The sequence below is a fragment of the Lepidothrix coronata genome, unplaced genomic scaffold (assembly GCF_001604755.1).
Source record: "Lepidothrix coronata isolate B3197 unplaced genomic scaffold, Lepidothrix_coronata-1.0 Scaffold10, whole genome shotgun sequence".
NCBI lineage: Eukaryota > Metazoa > Chordata > Aves > Passeriformes > Pipridae > Lepidothrix > Lepidothrix coronata.
In genome coordinates, this window is record NW_016690190.1 from 2,512,309 (window position 1) to 2,534,590 (window position 22,282).

General features: G+C 46.1%; 1 protein-coding gene and 1 long non-coding RNA gene across 4 annotated transcripts in view; both read left to right on the forward strand.

Annotated features, from left to right (window-relative positions):
* HIPK2 (homeodomain interacting protein kinase 2) overlaps positions 1-22,282 on the forward strand; it is a 130,129-nt gene that overhangs the window by 16,802 nt on the left and 91,045 nt on the right. The window lies entirely within an intron of this gene.
* On the forward strand, positions 8,567-11,318 carry LOC108492395. Its single transcript, XR_001873097.1, has 3 exons — positions 8,567-8,681; positions 9,814-9,858; positions 10,652-11,318. It is a non-coding gene; the product is annotated as an uncharacterized LOC108492395 (long non-coding RNA).

A 22,282-nucleotide genomic window follows, 5' to 3' on the forward strand; every position in this document is an offset into this window, starting at 1 on the left:
CTTACCAGATCTCAAAATTGTTAAAAGGAGCAACAAACAAAGACAGCCTGCAAGGCAGGGATGAGGTTGGGCTGTCCCACTGTGGCTCCCTCTGGGCAGGCAGGAGGACCATGCTGGAAAGGGTGCATGATGGGAGCTCTGCACCAACATGGGTCATGCAGTGTGCTCTTGGTGCTCTGTTCCCAGAACTGCCAGTTCAGTGTCTTTGACCTGCACTGACTCTCTAGGAGGAAGGAACCAAAGAAGAATTGAAGGCTTGTCCACATGGAGACTGGCTGCTGGAGGAACCCCGCCAGAACTGCCCTTACTGTCAGCAGAGGAGAGGGAGAGGTTTGTGTCCTCTCCTGCCTTTTAGCCAGAAGGAATTCATGTGCTGGGGGGCTTCCTGCATGCTCCCTTGCCATACTGATGGGTTTCATGACACCACTCTTAGCACCTGAGGATAGGTGTGAAAAGGGAGGAGGTAGAGGAGTAGGAGGTGGAGGTGGTGTGAGTTAATACAAGACCCAGTGGGAAGCAACAGCAGGCAGTATTATTTCTGTGGTTTGAGCCAAAACTTTCTCTCTCTCTCTCTTTCTCTCTCACTCATTAAATTACAACTAATGCAAGTAGCATTGTGAAGGAGGAATTTGGGAACTGTTGTTCATCATCCAATTGCTTGTAACGAATGTGCTGCTCAGTGCCATAGCCCATAGCCTAGCTGAGAAGTAATTCACTTGGTATTTGCAGGCATGGCATGCATGCCATAAGAATTCCACTGTTAGCATTATGCCAGCATTAGCTAGGGGATATGAAAATAAATGATGAGCTATTGTTTTTCATGATTAAGTCCAGGCTTTTCGCTCATCCTGCTTTTTTCCTTCCTCCATCTGTGAAAGGAGGGGCCTCTCTGTTCTTTTCACTCTCAGAGCAGGCAGGTTGTGCCCTCGCTCATCCCAGCTCCCCCATCCCCCTTCCAGACCAGCACTCTTCTTTTGCTCCCTCCACCTATCTCCTCCTGGGTTTGGACATCATCAGCAGCAGTCCTTTAAATTGCTGTAGGATAATTCCACAAAATAATATGACAATAGAGGGGACCTCAGCATTCTGTTTTGGGTCTACAGAGCTGTTTTGGCCTTACCATCCCTCAAGGGGACCAAGTGGTTGCACTGGCAGGATCAGACTGTGGTGGTAAGTTGGAAATTTGGTACTTTGAGGTCATCCACAAGCCTTAAGTGACTCTTCTATTATTAAAAAAGAGGGAGAACTCTTGAGGCAGCTGTCAGTCTGGATGTGTAGGAGCAGAGCTGAGCAACCTCTGCTGGGGTCTGCTGGCAGTGGCCAGCACTTAAAAGGAGTTCACAAGGCAAACAGGAGAGATCCGTGACCCATACTTGGTGAGGGGCATCCCCGTCCAGTCCAGTGGGCTTTCCTGTGTTTCCTCCAGAGCTCTGTAAGTGTGAAGATCTTCAACATTACAGGGGAGTGAGGTAGTTAAGTGTTATTTATCCCTGTTTTCTACTGGAGGTGACTGAAGAAGAAAGCATAGCAGTTTCAGAGATGACCCCTCTTTCTGAGATCATCAGTTCATGGGGCTTGTTTAAGCTGGCACACAGACACCCACCTGTGCAAAATAAAAGACTTCTTTGGAAAACTGGGCTTAAATATCCCCATGAAATCCCTGAACTGAGTCAGTACCAGCACTGTACAGGATTCCTGTGCTCTTAATCTTATTCTTAATCAACTAACCCAGGCAGTCTTTCATGTCATTGAGTTGCTGCTCACTCCAGTGGCCCCAGCCCATGTTGGCTGTTCAGCAGAAGGCCTGGCTGAGCTGAAGGCAGATGGCAGGGTAAGAGCTTGTGCTGATCCTACTGCTATTAACTCTACCACTCCTCTGCACAGCAAGCTGCTCTCTTTGAACATCAGCAGAACCATTTTTAAAAGCCCTGCGGGCCAGCCTTGTGTGACAGAATAACTCATTTTGTCAGGGAAACTTGGCAAACTTTTGAGTGGAAGCTGTCAGGGGTAACCTCAAGATGCTGGGAAAAGCAGCCATAGGCTTTGAGGGAAGACCAGCAGCCAGCTGCAGGTGTCGTGTTCCCACCTGAGAGGGGACATGTGAAAGCCAATGCTTTTTTCTCCCGTGTTCTTTATTCATCCTCTCCCAGGAGCAGCGTACACAGCGGAGCGTTCTGTGACGCTGCTTTACACGTAATCATGGTTGTGAAATCCAAAGCTGCTGGGTCGCTGTACTTGTCCCACCCCACGCTGTGCTGCCGGCGTACCTTGGCACACAGTGACCTTCAGTATGTTGTAGTTATCCAGGTATAACCCTGACCTGTGGGTCTCATAAAATGTCTCAGGCCAAGTAACTCCCTCCCCTACCAGCTGCACTCGCTGCCGTGCATGCAAACACACATGCAGTGCACAGCCTTTACCACCAATAGCATGTGGAGCTCTCAACAGCTCACTTCAGGGCAGTTGCAGTGTCCCACATCTCAGAGGATGTGTTCCTCTGCCCGAGCTCCTCTGCACAGCCCTCTCACAGCTCTTGCAGTGATTGCTAAGGTCCTTTCCACTGGGAAGCAATATCTGCACTTGATTCTTCTCGAATTTTGCAATATGCATAAATGGGGTGGTGGTGACACTGGGCATGAAGCCATCAACTCATATTTACTTATGATCGAAGAGAGCAATTTCGGTTCAGACCTCAAAGGGCAAGCTGCTGTGTGATTTAAAATCGGGCTACCAGCAGAAGCATATGACCTCATGGTATGAAAAAGCAGGAGGAGATTAGCAAAGAAGTAAGCTTATAAGGTACACAAATGTCCACGGGGGAAAAAAAAAGAAATATCTTAATAGAAGAGTCAGTTTGTCTGTGTAAGAGAAGGCTGGGGAAGTGACTAATTTGCTTGTTCTGTTGTACATGCAGTTTGATTCAGATGTTCCTTCTTTGATTCAGGCTCCCTCCTTTGCTTTCTGTACCCCCCACCTCGCCTTGGATTTTTCTGCCTTTTAGGAGAGAGAAGGCGAGGGAGAGTGGAAGGACTCAGTGAGGAAGGAGTTAAGGGAATGCTCAGTGGGGATTATAAAACAGCCAGGCACTTGGAAACAGTTAAGAAGAGAGAAGCAGATCTGCCAGGAGGGAGTGTGGCAGTGGAGCCTGTGGTTTATTTTCATACCTCCCTACACGGTGATGCAGAAGGCTCTCCTACAATGGAGATGGAGGTAACGGCAGTGGGAGTGGGGTCGGTGCTGGGGTGGGGGTGTCAAGGTTAAACAGGGAATAAACTTACGCAGCACCAAGTTGACCAGCCTTCCCACTGATCCTTATTGATAGGGTCTGCTCTGGATGGTTGTTCCCATTGTGGGTGGCAGAACGTAGCACCTACCATTGCCTGAGGGCATGGCCTTCTCCTGGAGGCAGACATCCTCTATGTGTGTGGACATAGGGGAGAGTGCAATTTTGGCATTACCCTGGGAAGGTCAATGCAACAAACTTGCTGTTTGTTCGAGCACAGTGTGGGCAGGTCTGTGGGTAAGCCTACGTGAGTGTGAGTCGCATGCGAGGTCCTCTGTGAGCGTGGCTGTGAGTGGGCATCTTGTGAAAGGCCACCTGGCCAGGACGAGCCTTCTGTCATGCTCTGATGTGGCGGCATTGAGTCATGAGGAGCTGTGTTTTCACTCACCCGGCATTTGTGCCTCAGAAGCCCAGCTGAGGCCTTCTGCAGATCGCTTGACAAGGGCAGAGGCTCTTGGTCCTGGGAAGGAGAGGCTAATGCAGACCCCTGAAGGCAATGTGACCCGACAGACCAGGTTACTGGCAGGGCTGCGAAGAGAAGCCAGGTGGCTTGAGGCTTTCTCCATTATGTTCTCCACATGCCTGTGCTTGGGGCAGTAGCTAACCGCTTCCCAGTTTGAGGGACACTGCTGCTGTGATGATGAGTTAAGAAGTGACCTGAAAGCAGGCCCTGCCATCACCTCCTGGCTCTTCAAGTCTGTGTGTAAAAAATCGCGGTGTTTGCAGCCACGTGGCAGCAGGAGCCTATGTGGCTCTGACCACAGGGAGAACTGCACGTGTGCAACGTGGAGACCCATTTTTCTTGAGGAAACAACCCAGATGCAACTACTGGAGCCAGAGCGTGTGTGGAGAGTGGGTTAGTCACTCTGCAAGTATCAGGGGCTTGCGGAGGAAATAGCAGGAGTTTGCTGACTAATGCCGATGATGTTCAAGGAGTAAATGAGAAATACACAGGGAAAACCCTCTGTTTCTGAATTTGGAAGATAAAAAAAAAAAAAGTGAGGAAAAAAAAGGAAGGAAGATGTACAGAGTTACTAATCAGCCCCCAAAGTCTCTGACCTATATCTCCCTCCTTTCCCTGGAGCTATTCTTGAAATGAAAAATTAATAGAGAACAACCAGGTTTTACCTCCAGGGTACCCTTTCAGGCTGCCATGTACTGCAGGCTGAGACCACTGGATAGGACTTTGGAGTCCCTCAGCATGATGCAGAAAGCAGAGTAGTCTCAGTCCAGGATGTTGCAAGGATGTCCAGAGAGACTGAAAGCGAGAAGGTAATCTCCTCTCTGGGAAGGATGGTCTCTGGCTTCAGATGGTTGGGAAAAGGATGTTGAGCCGACATGCTAGGTTAAAGTAGACCAGTAAAGAAGGATAGTCCTTGAAGTTACTGTAACTTTATCAGGGGAAATGGAGGTGAGAAGGAAAAAAAAGTATATCAGGTCATTAGCCCTCTGAGGGTGAAGTTCATTCTGTATACAGAATATTCCTTCTTCCCGTTTTTAGTTTTTTAATGAGGAAAGAGAATCTTTATTTAAGAAGCTAAAACCTAGGGCTGTGAGCCAGGAGGTTTCATTTCCCAATTTCATTGCTGCCTTGCTCTTTAGGCTTGAGCAAGTCACTTGGCTGTCTTCTGGGTCCATTTTTATCTCTGTAGGATGTGGATTGTGATACCCTTTGCAAAATATTTTTAAACCTACTGAAGATAGGAAGGGCTACATTTTCTGAGGTGACCAGGGCCTGGATGTCGTGATAATAGCTGTGTGCTGTGCGGGAGGAGGAGGACTGGTGATGGAGGTTTCTGCCTGCACTGGAATAGGCTCTGTGCCCACACAGCACACCCGTGGCTTTGGGTACTGCCAGATTCATCCTCCCACATGTCATGGCAGGGATGGAACCACATAGCCACTGAGTGCCATGAGAAGAGGTGTTATCACCTACTGTGGCAGCAGGGCTAGGCTAGCTTTGAGGGGATCTGAGCATATGTGAAAATCTGGTCCTTTACCATCTCCTTATGCTGGATGACCTCATCTTGGGTGCCCAGGATTACTAGCCTTATTTTATGTATAGGTCTGGATGCATTGCGTTGTCTCTGTTGTGCTCCTTCAGAGCCTATCTCCTTAGATCTTGGCGAGATACCTCACTTACTGCTGTCTTCTGTGATAAATATCCTCCATGACCCCGAAGGGCTAGGAGCTGAGCCATCCGAACTGTCTCTGCATGGACTTCTGCCTCTCCAATATTAGGATGCCTTACACAGCTTGAGAAACTAGGTTATATAGCAGCTTTAATGGGGCTTTTTCCAGACACTGATTGACCTGATTCCTCGGACCAGCTGTTTTATTTATTAAGCAAAATAGCAGAAAAGGAATGCATCTCCTACATAAATTTGTTTCATTGTGGAGTACGTTTAAACTATTTTTCTTTCATTAATTGATGTGGAGCTCTTATTTCATATTGATTTTGTAGATATTAATTTATGCACTAGGAATGAGGAAGATTTGCCTCTCCATCTAATCCTGTTTCTAGAGAGAGATTTACTTAATGTACAGTGTAATTTGTCTAATGTGCAACTTTGTATGTAGAGTGTACCCAGATTCAGCAGAAACAGTGGGTATAATAAAAGAGAGCACTGTAGTGCAGTGCTTTAAATCCCTCTGTAATTAAAAATACTAAATTAGTTAATGTTAGTGCAGTCAGGAGACATCACTGCTGAAAAACAGGGATATACAGTGCGAGTTTTCAGTGCAGGACAGAGAAACTGGGTCTGTGTTCCTCTCTCTGTGGATGTGGAATGTGTTTAGGGGCAGAACAGTTCATCATTTGCCAGGAATACAGCTTGGGTGGCAAAGAGGAGCTGTCGGGAGTTATCCCAGGGTTGTCCTTGCGTGTTCCCAAGGTGATGGAGGAACCAATTCTGCCAGCTCCCACATGGTCTCACAGTGTCGTCCAGTGTCATGTGTGTGTGTCCCGAGTCCTGCACACACTTGGTGGACAGTTGCAGGGTTGGATTTTACGCTCCCACAAAAGTGTCTCTAAAATTGCTTTATTGCTCTGAAGAAGGCTGGCACCAGCAGTTGGTTGAATTATTCACGCCCCCCCAACCGTCTGTCTTTTTGTCTGTCTGTCTTTCTTTCCTGGTGTTAGCAAAGATAAATCACCCCCTGAAATTTTCAGATGGGCTTTTATTTTTTTTTTTTTTTAGGAATTTGTGAATCTCCCTGCAAATAATCAGAGGAGGGATCAGTTTATACCAGTGTAAGATTCACTAGCTCAGAGTACTGTCCATCTGCCTGTCCTATATCCAGCTTATGACCGGTGCTGCCTCAGTGCCTGACACTTGCTTTCTCTTTTCGAGAGAACAGGAGGAAAGGTGGGGCTTATTCTCAAAGCAGAAGCTGCTATTTGGAATTGAATAACAAGACTTTGTTGTGCATTAAGGTTAAAAATAAATTGATCTTGTTTACCTGAACAGAACCAGGATAAGAAATAAAGCTTTAGTTACGGTTTGCATTTATTTCAGTTTGACTTGATTCTGTTAGTGTAGCAATTGACCTGTGTCGTTTCTTCAACTGAGAAGAGAAAGAAAGGTGTATGTTATGGCAGTGACCTTCTGTTGAGGCCATGCAACAGCTTCCCTATTTTAAGACCTTCATTTTTAGTTGTTCACAACTTTACTAAACTTAAACTGTCTGGGCAGAAATTTTCCATCCCAACCTCAGAATGTGCATTTAGAAAACAGCTCTTTTATACCTCTCTTGAATTTTTTGATGCATGTTAAATATAACAAATGTACAAAGAAATGAGAAAGCAAGCTTCCACATTAACAACTCAGTAATTTGAATGGTATATATGTCGGGGGCACCATTTCTTCTGTCTCCAAGAGCATCAGCCCAAACTTGGCTTAAAAAAGTGGTTGTCACCACATCCTCAACAGGCAAAACAAATCTTTGAAGGATTTGTACCTAAGAGTTTCAATTAGGCATTTAAAATTAGTGGAAGCTTTTCACATTAATCCCTCTGTGCTTTGGTTCCCTGCCCATGACATACGGATAATACAGTGTCTTACTTTAAGAGGGCATTGTGAAAATACATTCCTTTATGTTTGTGAGACATTCAGTTACTCTAGTGATGCGTACTGTAGGAAAGGCCATGAGTAAATTACTAATTCCATCTGCAGAGCAGAGCGTGGCAGGTACCTGGTAAACAAGGCTTGGGGCCACACCTCGAACAGTGCTGAGAAAATGAAATAGGGACTGGGTGCTCGCTAGGTGAGCACTGTGTATCCTGCTCTACTGGGTGAGGCCGAGGTCCCGTAGAAAAATAGCCTGTGATTATGTGATTAACAGCTCTGCCATGGTACACAGGCAGGAAAGAGGGTCGAAGGTTGCACAGGCAACCATAAAGCTGAGGTTTCCTAAGCCTTGCGTTCTTGATCTGCAGCTTTAAATAGTCTTGCTTTCACCTTTTCTGTTTTCTGTGTAGTTGTTTGGTCATGGGGAGTGGGCATGAGGAATAATAAACAGCTGTTGCTCCTGGAAGAAGAGACAGGGAAATACCTGGTGCCATTGGCCGTCAGAGAGGAAAAATTCTTGGTGAAGCCTTGCATCCAGGCATTCCATGTAGGAGGATGCGTGACCCTTGAGATAGAAGTGCAGGAGTGGAGGAAAAAAGCAAATGAACCAAGATGTCTTTTTTTTCCTTTATGAAGACTGTTTGGTTTATGCTGTTTTTCTGTAATAATGCTCTGTACCATTAAACAGCAATGCCACAAACCAACAGACTTGCAAGTTATTTTAAGGAAGAATAAGATCACACCATTGCTTTTTCTGTGGGTCTTGTGGGTAGGCATTTCCTGGTTTTACCCTGGGTACTCATTGCTCTGGTTGCTCCCTCTCCTGGATCCTGCCCTGTGGAAATCCCAAATCATGCACTAACGAGACGATCATCTCTAAGCTTGGGAAAATGATCCAGCCCTGACTCACAGGCAGAATCATCCCCAAATCCCTCTGCTTTTGTTCACTTTCTTACATTTTGCTTTCCTCCCATATGTGTTCTGCCCTCAGGTAGAAGGAAGTAGTGCTGCCCACAGCCTGTTCAGAGTTGTCTGTGGGAAGTAGCAGGGGAGGAGGAGGCTTTGGTTGAAGGTTTGCAGTAGAAATCGTGATAATGCCACCAGTGAGCAAGCTACTGGGTGGCTGGGGTGCACACGTCAGCAGAAGTTTGCCCATGTCACAGTAGTATCGCCTGTTCCTTCTGCACTAACTTAGGATGGGAGTAAGCCTGTCACTCCAGTGCTGTGGGGGATGTGGGAGTGGAGAGCAAAGATTGCCATGAGCTGGGAGATGCAAGAAAGTTGTATAGACACAGTGACTTTAAAGGGTTATATACTCACCACGCTGTGTAAGTTGAGGAGAGTTGCTCATTTTGTGCCTACATTGTGAGTCAAAACTAGGATGCACATTTTCTTGAAATCCCTAAACCCTGAAGCCCGTGCACAAGAGCCTCTTCTTGCTGGGGTTTTCATAATTGATGTTTGGCTATTTCACAGTTGCTTTCCCCCTGGAGTTTCTCTTAAAAATGCCCTATATTTCTTTTTAATTTTGACTGTGCATGGCAAGTTTATATTTCAGAAAAAATTTTCAAACATAATTTTTTGTAGAGCTAGGATGCCATTAGGGTACTTTTGTGAGGGAACTGCTTATTATTTGTGGTGTCCCCTGAGAAGCTGATAACTGAAGTCCTACCAGTATTTCCACTTTTTCTGCATGTGAATTTTCAGAAAGGTTTGTCAGGATAGACATCAGTCTGCCAGCACTGGCTGGTTATTACAGTTGTTCAAGCATTAGGCAATTGTGTTTTAGCAAGCAACGATAGTTTCTCTTTTTCTTTCTCTCTTTCCCTTTTTTTGTTTCTATTTCTTTTCATAGTAAATGCCTTTCACAAGCCCTACTGTTGAATTCTCCAAAAGGAGCATGCCTTTTAGCCAGCAGCTTTTTGTTTGTAACTCTGAGCTGAAATCTCTCAGCTCTGTTGAAATCCTGGAGAAGAAACTGGGGTGGAGCAAGTGGTTCTGCTTCAACTGAGAGTCCAGTGAGGAAAGAACAAGGATACCAGAGTCCCTTGGTCTTGCTTCATGCAGTGTGTGTCTGCACACCGGGGCAACCCCTGGTGTGGGCATCTTTGGGCACCTCCAGGATGTACTATGGTTAGTGTGGATCACCACCAGCGCCCCATCTCCCATAACCCTAGCAAAGGAAACACAAAGTTTTTTCTGGAGCAGGGATTTTGGAGGAAAGGGGATGTTACCATGGGAGGGGCTTGTCTCCTCCGAAAGACAGTGTGGAGCCATGCAAGCAAAGGGCTCAGACACTGGAGCGATGCATCAGTCTGTTGCCCTGACCTCTGGTGTTCCACATCCACACTGCGAAGTGTTGACTGTCACGATGTGGTACTTTTTAAATAATCCTCGCTAAAGAGTGGAAAGTGTCTAACCCATAAAGTCCCTGCATCCTCCCTCCCCTCTGTTCCGCAGAGCTCCTGGGGTGCCACAGCCTGCAAATGTCCTGGGAGGCAGAAGGTGAGGTAGTGAAGATAAAGTCCCCCTCTGAAGATCTGGTACATGTTAGGACATAGGATGCGTTACTCCATTTCTGACCTCTGGAAATGACCTTATTTTCATTTCTGACCTCATGAAAACCTCTTTGCCTGTTTGCCTGGCAGCCATCCTGGTTCTGAGTTAGACAAAGCACATAAGGCAGGGTAGATAGGATCACTTTTCTTTCCAAAAAAGAGTACAAGGCAACACGAGTATTTGTTTTGATTTATTCCTGCTCCCAGGTGTAATTATAACCTCTGGGTTTCAGTGTAAAGGTGGAAGGGGATGTGATTGAATGGGGTTAAGTTTGTTTTCAGATTACATTAATACATGACTTATATGAAAAACAACCACCTTCACACAGGAATGCAGGCAGTATTTGCACGTTGCCTGTGGATTTATGAAACATTTGGAAACATACCGTACATTACTTCATGAGACTTATTTCTTTATGCAGCAATGCTGTTTGCTTATTCTGGGACAATGACCAGATGTGAAGATATTAAAAACAAAATTAAAAAAAGAATAGAAAATGTTTGTTTCAAAAGTTAAAAGGGTCCCATTTCTTAACAGAACAGAAACAAAATGACAGGTCTTTCAGTACTTAGTTGGACCTTTAAGATATTTGCCTAGAGAAAACTCTTATTTATCATATGTTTATTTATACTTCTTTGAGAAAACTGTATTTGTCATATGTTTATATATACTTCCCTCTTTTTTTTCCCCCTCTTTTCTGTGAAGGCTGTTTACACCAAAACAATATCTTTGTTTTCAGAGTTCATCTTCTCCCACTGCTCCTTTTCCAGCTGAAGTCACAATACTCAGTCTGTGACATCACCGTTGGCTGCCGTGACAACGGAGAATTTTCACTCCAGGTGGAGAATGTGCAGCAGCAGCAGCAAACACTCTGTCGAGAGCAGAGAGCGTATTTTTCTATGCATATTGCTAATCATGGAGAAAGAAGGGAAAGGAAAATCTGCAAGAAAATCAAATATAGTATTTCTGAGAGTGTGCTGCTGAGGTGGGCACACCCCAGACACTTTACCCTCCTGTGGAGACTTTACCTTCCATAGGATTTCTTTTGAAATCAGTTAACAGCACTTAACTACAGTTGACTACAGTTTATACACCAGTAGAAAAGTACTTACTTTTTTAAAGAGAGAGTGCGGGAGAGGGGTTTAATTTAGATTGATGTATCACTGGGATACCTGAATTGTATCCCCAAGTTTTATGGAGTTTTTTTGCTTTTTTTTCCTACACAAACCCCCTTTCAAAAACCAAGGGAAGATAACTGATACCCTGATACTGCCACCACATATGTGGTGGGCTTTCAGTGCGTGAGTTGTCCTGCTGTGGTCAGTTAAGACAGTTCATATGCTTAAACTGAGACACAGGCCCACATGCCAGTAGTGTGAGGGTCTTGCCAGCTGCCCTAGGGGAACAGTTAAATAAAGATTTTATAGAATATCTTCTGATGCAGACACTGTCTTGACCTAGAAAAGCTGAAGTCTCCAGACTAAATCTGCCAGGAAAAGCAAACAGACTGGCCTTACACCTTTTCCCTTTGCTTTTGTCTGCCTAATTCATCTCGTGGCTCATAGCCTTGCAGTGGCTGGTGAGGCACGAGAAGGTGAGGCATGTCTGCAAATGTTTGAAGGACTGTGGCTTGAGAGGTTACACAGTGAGATCATTAAATAGCAAGAGGGAAAACAGAATGGTGAAATGGTCCATATCCCTGCTGACCGTATCACAATAATAAATTGAAAAATATATGTGCATCCAAAGTCTAGTTATGGTGACAGGTTCGTTGTTGAAACAGCCTGTCCTGATGGTCTGCAAGCATGGATGGAGCTGTCATCCACTCTGAAGGCTGCCCCGAAGAGCAGACATAGCATGCAAGCCCCTCAGATTCACTTGTGGCATTATTTCCATACTTCAGTCTCATGGCTGTACCAAGGGCTACAGGAAAACCTTAAGCAGGAAAAGGTGTTGCTGTTTCTCCAATGTAACTTCCCTGCCAGTGTGAGAGAAGCAGCACCTCCAGCTAAGTGCACTCAGAGATGTGTTTTCTAAAAGACCCTGGGCAACCTCTGCAGCCACGGTGACCGATGAAAATAGCCTTTGCTACAGGTGTTTTCTCTCACTTCCAGCATCCCAGGTAACCCAGGCATTTACTTGGTCAGGGTCCGGTGTCCCAGTGAGAAGAGACTGTGTCAGTCTCTTTCCCCTGGCACCTCACTACAGCCATTCTGAAGCATTTCTGAATTGTCACAAGTCAGGAGGGTAGATATTTTCCAGCAAACCCTGTCACATAACTGTACTGACAGCCTCAGGAGAGTGGCCGTTTACCTACATCTGTGTTTTGGGATGTCTTTGGATTGTTTGTTTGTTTGTTTGTTTGTTTTAACAGGGCTGCACACGCTGTGTTGCTGTTGTGACAGTCCATATGATTCATGTCTTGCACAGTCTGACAGGTTTATTGTAGCTCGTGTGTGCTGAGCTGCACACTGCGGTTGCTGCACGGCTCGTGGTTGGTGCCAGGACCCAGAGAGTGATGTGCATGGGAGGGCCACTCAAGAGAGCTGCTTGCCTTCGCCTTGGGAAGTGGAGAGGACATGAGAACGCTTGCTTGGGCTTTATTTTTTAAAACTCCTCCAGAAATAGCATGCTCTTTGGAGCAGGCAGGGCAGAAAGCAAGAGGGTCAATTTTGGGATCTAATGATGCTGTCAGGATCCAGTTTCACATTTATTTTCTGCCTCTGCAGCAGAGCGTGGAATAAGTTATCATTCCATTTGAACAGCTTGAAGTCTCTACCGCTGAGCCTTTAAAAGACTAAATAATAACAAGTTTTTAGGAACTGTAGGATCAAAACCTCATGAATTTTAGGCACTTTAATAGCTCTTGAACCTTTGTACTTGAATTTCACTTAAACCTGTTTTTACACCAGTTTACACCAGTTACACCTGCTTCTGTTTGACATCTGTCTTCTTGAGGCTTAAGCATTACTTTGTTGTGGGGTTCTTCGTTTCCATTCAGTGATGCCCACCTGAACCTTTCAGCTCTTTTTTTTTTTTCAATTGTTTTTTTTTTTTTTTGGCAAAGGAAATAGGAGTGAAGGTGCAGAGGGCTGGGAGCAGAGGCACAGAGAGGTGAATACATCATGGCCCTGATGTAACCCAGGGATGAGCTGGAGGGAAGGACCAAGGCAAAACAGGAGTGACATCATTAGTTGGGAAATTCTGAGCAGTTTCATGCAAACCTCTTTGGTGCCGTCTCGTGGGTAGTCCCTGAGCACCATTTGCTGATGCTTGGGGCAGGTGGCAGGAGCGTCATCGGGAGCCTCCAGCCAGCAGGTTTTCTGGGTGAGCCACAGAGGGATTTGCACTGTTGATCTGCCACACGTGCTGTCCCCATAGCCCCCTGCTGCTTCGGAGTCCTCCACGCTTGGCTCAGTGGTAGCTCGTGGCACGAGGCTCACAGGGTGACAGCAAGCAGTGCCGAGACAGGTTTCCCTGAGCAGCTGTGCAATGAGACCCAGCCCTTGCAGGTCAGTGTTGCTTTTCCATGACAGCACAGAGAGAACAGGCATTTACCATAGAGATCTACCAACTGTTTGTTTTGTTGCAGAGCCAAATCTCGTTTGTCTCCTTTGTGAGTATTTCCATAATAGTTAATATTAGGGCTTTCTGTGGCCCTCAGTGGTTTGATCACTCAGCTACATTTTGTTTCCCATTTTTGCCAGATTTCCATAAAGGGGATCAAGGTGAGCTTAGTGTTGCGGGATGCTGATTTTGTAGGTGCTGGAATAAATACATATCTTTTCATATCTGAGAGTAATGTTTTGTAGGACCAAGGTCCCACTTGGCACTTCTAGCCCATTCAGGTGCCAGCAACATGCATGATGGTGCATGTTGATCGACAGCAGGTTTGAGAGGGCTGGGGAGTTGGTCGGGATGAGCATCATTTGTTCAGTGCCCAAATACAAGGTTGTGGTGTGCTGTCCAAGTGATGTGTGGGGCAAGGGAGCATGCACTGCATCTGCCCACAGCATGCCCAACTCCTCAGGACAGGTCTATCAGTCCTCCACTGTCCTGAATTCACTCATTAAACTTTTGTAATCACCATAAAAAACCTGCTTGGTAAATACATTTTCTGTGCCCAAAAGCACTTGCCCCACTTCCTTTTGTTCTGAAGATAATAGACATAAAAATGAAATACAGACCTGTGTTCATAAAAGGTCATAGTTATTTGCTTCTCAGTGAGATTGCATGTCAAAATAGGTCCTGTTAAGATTTGATGATACTCTAAAGGAATTGAATGAATTGGGACTTCGGTTCATAGAAGTTGTAAAATGGGCTAGAAATATCCCATGATCTGGAAGATGGAGATGGCCATCCCTTTTTCTTAATGCAATGGGGATGGGATGGGGAAGCTGAATGGAGAAGGGCTTTGTGTCAGTTGCAGAACCAGCAGTCAAAGAGTCATTAAGGTTGGAAGAGACCTCTAAGATCATGAAGTCCAGCCTTGGATGAACACCAACATGTCAACTAAACCACATCACTAAGTGACGTGTCCAAACATTTCTTGAATGCTTCTAGGGATGGTGATTCCACCACCCCCCTGGGCAGCCCATTCCAATGCTTAACCACCTGTTCAGTGAAAGTATTCTTCCTGATGTCCAACCTGAACCTTCCCTGGCACAACTTGAGGCCATTTCCTCTTGTCCTATTGCTAGTATTCTGGGAGAGGAGACTGACCCCCTCCTTGCTACAGCCTCCTTCCAGGTAGTTGTAGAGAGTGATAAGGTCTTCCCTGAGCCTCTTCTTCTCCAGACTAAACAGCCCCAACTCCCTCAGCTGCTCCTCATAGGAGTTACTGTCTGGATCCTTCAGTGGCTCTATTTCCCTTTTCTGGATATATTCCAGCACCTCAATGTCCTTCTTGTAGTGAGGACCCAGAACTGAATATAAGATTTGAGGTGCAGCCTCACCAGTGCCAAGTACAGGGGGCAGTCACTTCTCTAGTTCTGCTAGGCCCACACTATTTCTGGATGCCTTGGCCTTCTTGGCCACCTGGGCACACGCTGGCTCACCCTCAGCCGGCTGTCGACCAGCACCCCCAGCTCCTTTTCCACTGGGCCACTTTCCAGCCATGTTTGTCAGCACTTGTTTTGTGTTGTCCTAGTTTCATTTAAGGCATTCTTCTGCCTGGCTTCAATTAATGGCTCATAGTGTCAGTGGTCTCCAACCCTTTCTGCCTAATGCACGGTTGGTTGCTAGGAGTGCTGCCGTCATCCACGTTTTAGTTGTGGATGTGATGACCAATTTTGTATTGCTTTCCAAGATTTGGCTGCATGACTCAGCTGGTCCTCTGGTGACTCATTTCAGTCTCCCATGAGCCCAGAAAGGACTAAAGAGGGAAGCATGGCTATTTTCAGATGTGAAAAATTACCAAAACCAAGGACTATGTCCACAAAAGAGTACTGCCAACATTGAATTAATTGGGCATTTATACAGGGTGTAAACTTGCTGCTTCCCTTTGAAATTCTTTACCCAGTTATTGTGCTTCTGCTGAATCTAGTTTTCAGTCTCTTCTTACTTTATATCCATATGGATGCTGGAAAGCTCTCAGTGAGTTTTGAGTGCATAATATGTGATGAAAGTTCACAAGGCTTTTGGTGCTAAATTCCCCTGGCTGTTTTTGGTTTTTTATGGCAGTTTCCCCCTCTCATCATTTCCTGGAAGTCTTGTCATCATTCTAGCAAAAACCATGGGTCTAAGGCTGTTTTACTCCCGAGTCATTCCTATGACTATGGCAAAGCTAAGATGCCCAGTATTCTCCTAGACCTATTGAAAGCTGCTGTGATTTGACTACAAGTTTTTACTTGAATGGAATCTGTTTTTTTTCTGGAAGCTGCAGAAGCAGCGGTGTATTTGCTCCTTGTGAGAAAATCACACAGAGCTTATTTTCCCAGAAACTCTTCTTACCCTGTGATTCCGTTTGGCCAGACTTCCTTTACAACTTCGTCAAAACGCATAGGTGTGGCTGTGGACAGGTTGTCTGTGGTATCATCAGCACATTGGTGATTCTGAACTCATTGTCCCACTGTGTCTAGGCTGAATCCTTTAATTTTATTGCTATAGGAAAAGGAAAGAGTTGAGTATTCTGGGTTGAAAGCACATGGCTGCAAAAAAGTTGTAGTAGTGCCAAAGAGATGCTTATGGAAGGGATGCGGCAAGTGGCTGCCTGCTACTGGAAGTGCAAAGTGACATGTCAGTTCACAAATGTAGGATCAAGAGTGAGAAGGAGGCCTGACAGCCCCTTTAGCTAGTCTGTCATCTGCAGCTATCTCTCCTTCCTGGAGTGATTTTTGGTTCTGTAGTTTTGGTTTCAGCAGCTGTGCCATACCTGTGAGTGCCACAAAGCAATTACTCACAGTCAGCATAGACTGAGCCCAGCTCTCCAGGGCATGAGGCCTGCTCAGCAGGCCTGTGTCTCTGCAGGGTGCTGTTCAGGGTCTCAAAAGCACTGAGTGATCTGAAGCAAAGTTACACCAAGAGTTTCACTGTACACCTCTCCTAAGCTGTCACTTGCTTGGTCTTTCTTGCTTGAGGAGGAGTGTGTACAGCCAGGCTGGCTGTGTGGTCCCCCTTTCTAGCCCATCACAGTGGCAGCATGCCTCAGGCTGCACTGCAGAAGGCATTTGGCATGTGTCATACTGGATCTCCAGGTTTAGCTTCACTCCTGTCTTGCTCTAGTTTTTACAGTGCAAGAAGCCTGGCAGCCATGATGTTAAGCACTATAGAGCTGAGTAAATAAATATGTCAATAAATAATCATATCCGACGCAAAAGAGAAACCTGGGGGAGACACTGATGGTAAAAAGGGAGTTTTGCTGACACAGGTGGAGATTTTTATTGTTTTGTTTCCCTTAATGACTTCCCTTGGTCTCATTTCTTTTCTTGTAGAGCTTTGAGGGGGAGTAGGCTGTTACTGGTGTCCCTGAGCTTCTTCATCGCACACAAGGGCTTCATATCCTCCTTTCTCAAGTAGATATCCTTTCCTGAGCTTCTGGATGTTTACTCTTCAAGGCTCTGAAATCCTTCATGTAGTTTATCCCCATGCCTAAGCCAGGTTTTCTTTCTGTGTAAGCAAGAGCTTCATACATCACCTACGTTGTCCTTGGCCCAAAAAGGGCTTCTTCTCTGCATATTGATCGCTTAGCATCTCTCCTGTTAGACGGTGGCTGTTAAGACAGTGAGATCAGGCATGCACCACCAGCCCCCAGCCACAGCAGCAAGCCAGCAGTGGGCCAGGGAGGCATCCAGAGGCACTTCTGTGGGATTGCTTGGGGCAGCATCACTCATTTCTTTTGGAGATGATGAGATTCACTGCCTTCGTGGGTCATCCTCTGGCTACGCAAGTACTTACATGTCTGTGTGTGCCTGAGTGCGAGCGTGCGTTTTGTGTGACAGAGGTCGGTACAACCCCAAATACTGCAAACCCCAAATACAGAGTCATTGGTTTCCACAGATAAACCTGTCAACACGCTATGTTCTCATGGAGACTGCAGCAGCTCCCTTTCGCCGTGGTCTCATACGAGAGCTACTTGCCAGTCTCAAAGGTGAATGGATCAAGAGAGACATGTTTTTTGGGGAGAAATGAGATTTTTTTGGGGAAAAATGGGTCCACGCCCAAATCCTACACCGTATGTCTCCATGATGGTCTTTGGTTTGGGCTAGTTGGCTCAGTCCACTGTGCCTGTTCTGGTCCCAGCTCATGGGCCATTTCATGTCATACGTTTCTGGGTTTACAGTTCTACTTTGGAATGCAAACCAAAAGCCATGGGTGACACCAAAAAAAGGTTTCTGACTGTTTGGCCATAACTTTGAGGATGTTTTCTTAGCCCTAAATGATGAGGAAAATGAAGTCTGGAAGTCAGGGTGAAAAATTCATTATGTTTCCTTGAGGAAGGAAACACCCACTCTTTGTGGGTGGGTGTTTTGTGTGCCGATGTGAGGACAGGCTGTTTACAGAATTGTTTTAACTGCTTAAACTGAAGGTCAGGTAATCCACCTGCAGTATTCTTTCTCTTCATCTCCTAAAACACTCCAGAGCCCTCGATGTTTGAGAGCGCTGTAAGTCTTGTGTTTGGTCATTCATATTTGAAAGCGATATGTGGCTGTTGGGAGGTCAACAAATCAGTCTGTCTCAATTTTCTGCTTTGACAGAGCCCCGTGCCCAGCTTCCCTGCCTTCCTTCTTGTGCCTTCACCTTCCTTTGCAGACCAAATCCTGTATATTCCATCCAGACCTCACCAGGGGCTTGTTTCTCTCCAATAGGTCTGTATCCTGATGGATATCAAATGAAGGAAGGGACTTTGCGAATAGGCAAACTGACCTTTTCAGCCCCACTAGAGCCTGATCTGAGTTTCAGATTTCATAAACAAAGCAAGGGCTGAATGTCATGCAATGGCTTCTTTGCAAATGAAACACTTAGGAAAAAATCCTGTGGGAGTGAGAGGCTGAACCTGAGACTCCAGTAAGCCTTGCCCATGTCCTGCGTTCACAAGTAGGGTTGCTTCTAAGAAGTGAGGTATGCGAGGGGCCAGCCATTCCCTGTGGTTTCACCACACTTGTGGGCCAGTTGGAGTCATTGACATTACAAAGCTAATATTTACAGATGGAAAGTCATCCAGGTGGGGAGGCAGACATTGTGGAAAAAGCCAAAATATCCTTTCCACTAGGCAGTTGTGGGAAGCCATGAGTTGTGCCAGTGCTGTGTGGCTGAGGGGGTACAGACAGAGCAGCAAAGGGGAACTGATTCATTTTGGTCCCTTTTTGAGAGGCCTTGGTTTGGTACTCCTTCCCAGAAACTAAGATAACAGAGGACCGTATAGGATGGCCAGTGAAATCTGGGGTCAGGAATTGAGGAAGTCCTCTGTTTCCCCTGTAAGTTGGAGTGTGGTCAACCCCTTTTTGAAAGATGAACAAATGTGACCTAAACCATGCTGCCTGGAAAGCAGATCCTTCTTTTTTTCAATTCTGCTTTCAGGATGCAACTCTGTTAGCAAGTAGCAATCAGAGATGGAGCTTGTGGGAACCTAGAAGCTCCTGCCTTATAGACCTGTTTGGAGGTCAAATGTAGGGACCCACACAGACATTAAACTGGACTACAAGGCAAACCGTGGCCAGTTTCACATTTACTGCAGAGACTGTCTTGTATAGTTCTGCAAAGGAAACTTTGGGTGCTGTAGAAATGCCATGGTTACTGTTTGTTCCACTTTGTGACTGTGGAGGACATATGGGAGAGAGGAAGGTGGCCAGAACACATAGGCTGTTGCCAAACAGTCCTACCTGGCACACTGATGTGAGTGACTGCTTTTAGGCTCATCTGGCTCCATTTTGGCTTCAGGATGGGGAAACATTCCTTGGTAGCACCTCAGGAGCTCATTTAAGCATGGCATTATACGAGCCTCAGTGTGTCATGCCTCATTTTGAGTGGTGCTGTGGGTGTTACCGCAATCTTCTGCTCTTTACACAGATGTGGTGCTGCTTGTGGGTCCCCCAACAGCCTGCAGCACAGCCCCAGCCAGGCACCCCACACTTTCCTCAGCTCTGCTGGGCCTCTCTCCAAGAAATCTGAAAGAGGGATTTCTTCAGCACAGCATTTTGTTACACATCATTCAGTATCCTCCAAAGATAAAGCTTCAAAGCAGGGCTTCTGTCAATCCCACCTGTCTGATTTCTTGTCCTTTTTTCCTCATCCCATCTCTGACTCCCAAGCAGACTTTCTTCTCCTCTGAGGCCCTTGGGAGTACTGAGTGTTTGGTTTTAAAACTTCTTCCTAACTTCACTGACACCCACTTTCCTAAAATGTCTTTATGCTGACATTGTGCATAAGTTTCTTTGCACTCTCATTCAGACCTTGAAGGCTTTCAGTGCTGTCCCTGCCTCTTTGTTGTTCATTACCTTATTTTGCTCTTGGGACTCCAGAAATCGTCACAGGAGCTGTTGACCTCGCTCCCTGGCTCGAAGGACTGCTGCTCAGTAAGGTGCATCTGGCAGGGCTATTGATCTGCCTTCTCAAGCTGCAGAGACCTGATGTGGGCACAGCAGACTCCCAGGTTTCTTACTTCATGTCTGGAGAGCACTTTGACGTCTTGGTAGAGCATTTGCAGTGTCATTTCATGATTTCTGTAGGCTTTGACAGATATGCTGAAGGGGGTTTACCTGCTGGGGTCTGGCTCTGTTTTGTCAAGGCTGTAGACTATTATATTGTATTCACCTGCTGCCTTCATTTGCTTTCCACAGTGACATTGAGGTATCCTGGAGAGAAGTTTTGCACTATTCCAGTTGTGCTGGGTCTTCCCATAGGAAAAAGGGGTTACCTTCCAGTTCAGGGGAGAATGGACTTGACTGCTGGACTTTCTGACACCAAGATCTAGAAATTGGTGTCAGGTCCAATTGCATCTACAGGGAAGTGATGAGGCAGCCTCTGGTGAGGTATATTTTACCTGCATTCTCAGGTCTTGCATAGTTAATGTGAAACATAAACTAGTCACATGATTAACTGAGGAAATCTGTAATATCTCTTGTCATTACTGCAATTCACTCAAGTGGGAGATGGAGGTGACACTGAAAGAATTTTTCATGGAGATGTAATAAAGTATTCAAATGTATGTATTTGTCCCTGAGATTTTGCTTCATGTGTGTAAAACCAGGAATGTGTCAGAGAAGCCCACAGCTTGTTACTCAGACTCATGGGCACCTGAACCCACATCAAAAAGATGAATAAGAATCGTAATGTTTCGAGATTACGGAAGATTACTAGGGTTTTGTGGTTTGCACAGCTCACATGCCATTGTCTAGTGACCTACCAAGTGTGGGGAGTGTGGGAGATGAGATTGGAGCTGCCTAGATGTCCAGGCTCCAGGGCAGGGCCAGGCTCAGGGTGGTGCTGCCCCATTAGGTCTGTGTGGGATGTACCAGGGCTCTGGGTAGTCCCATTTTCCCCCAAGCTACTCATGAGGGTGGCAGAGATGCTTCCTGGAGCATATGGACCTAGCGTGGGCAGCTCTGCCTATCTTGCAGTCTCCATCCCACAGCCCTAGGAAAAGAAGTGCTGCCCCGTTGGTTCTGTGCACTAGAGAGCAACCATCTCCCACTATCTCAACACTGAAGATGTCCTGCATGGCAAAGCAGGTGTGTTCCAACTCACCAGCCTTCAGCCTGCGTCGGTACATAGGCACTGAGCCTGGGCTTGCCAACTGCCCTGCTTCCCAGGCGTGCTGATTAGCAGTCCCAGCCAGCCCTTACCACATCTCAGCACTTCCTGTGCCCACAGGCAGGTGTGGTGAAGCTGGATGCTCAGGCAAGGGGACAAGATGGACATGACTGGCTCAGAAGAACTCCCCAGATTTTCCTAACTGTCCTCTTTGCCCTTGTCAGCTGAGAAGGCTTTCACTACCCAGCAGATGAGTTGCCCTGGATTTAAGGAGTTAAAAGGGAGATGAAGAAGGGAGTAAAGATGGTTTGTGAGGATAGAGAGCAGTATCCTGAGCCACATGCCAAAATAACCTGCTCAGGCCATGATAGGGAGTAACTGCCTACACCACCTCCATGCCCAAGAGTACTAGGTCCTGGTTGATAATTTTTATCATACCTATAAAGGAAAGTCACGGTGCACAAAATAAAATAGTAGGCAGGGTTGTGGATGCTATAAATGCAGGAGAGGGATATGTAGGAGGGCAGTCAGGGTAGCGGGGGGGTATGAGATTTGAAGGTGATGATGATGGGAGTTCTTTGGCCGTTGCACTTCAGGGATGTGTATTTTGAGTGGGAATGAGAGGGAAGGAGGCAGATCCTTGGCTTTGTCCATTTGGTTTTGTTTATGGCTACTCTGTGCATTGAGAAGTCTCACTTTTTCGTTTGGCCATAAGATGTGGATCAAACATGGCAACTTGGAGCCATGTGAATCCAGGTCTGAAGCAGTGCTGGGGATGAGCTTTGTCCCATCTTTGAGACATCTTTGAGAACTGCTGCACAGCACATTAGTAGAAAACTACTAATTAGGATGAGACAGTTTTACTAGCAGGACAGGAAAAGCTGAGCAGGAAGTCAGGTTGATTTTCACCTGGAATGAAGGCTCCCTTGACATTTTCTGCTCACCAGGAACAGGAAGGAGCTGAGGATGTTGAGGTCTGAACTCCGCTCTGAGACTGTCTCCAAACATTCAGTAGCACAAGGGAAAGAATTTGTATAGCCTCCAGGGACATAAATTTTAAGGAGATTCCAAGTGGTACTGGGGGACAGTGCCTCAAAAAGGGCTACACAGAGGCCACTGTGAGGACATGGCTATTTTGAAGGTGCAGTACATTAGCCATACCTGGCAGATCCCCTTTTCA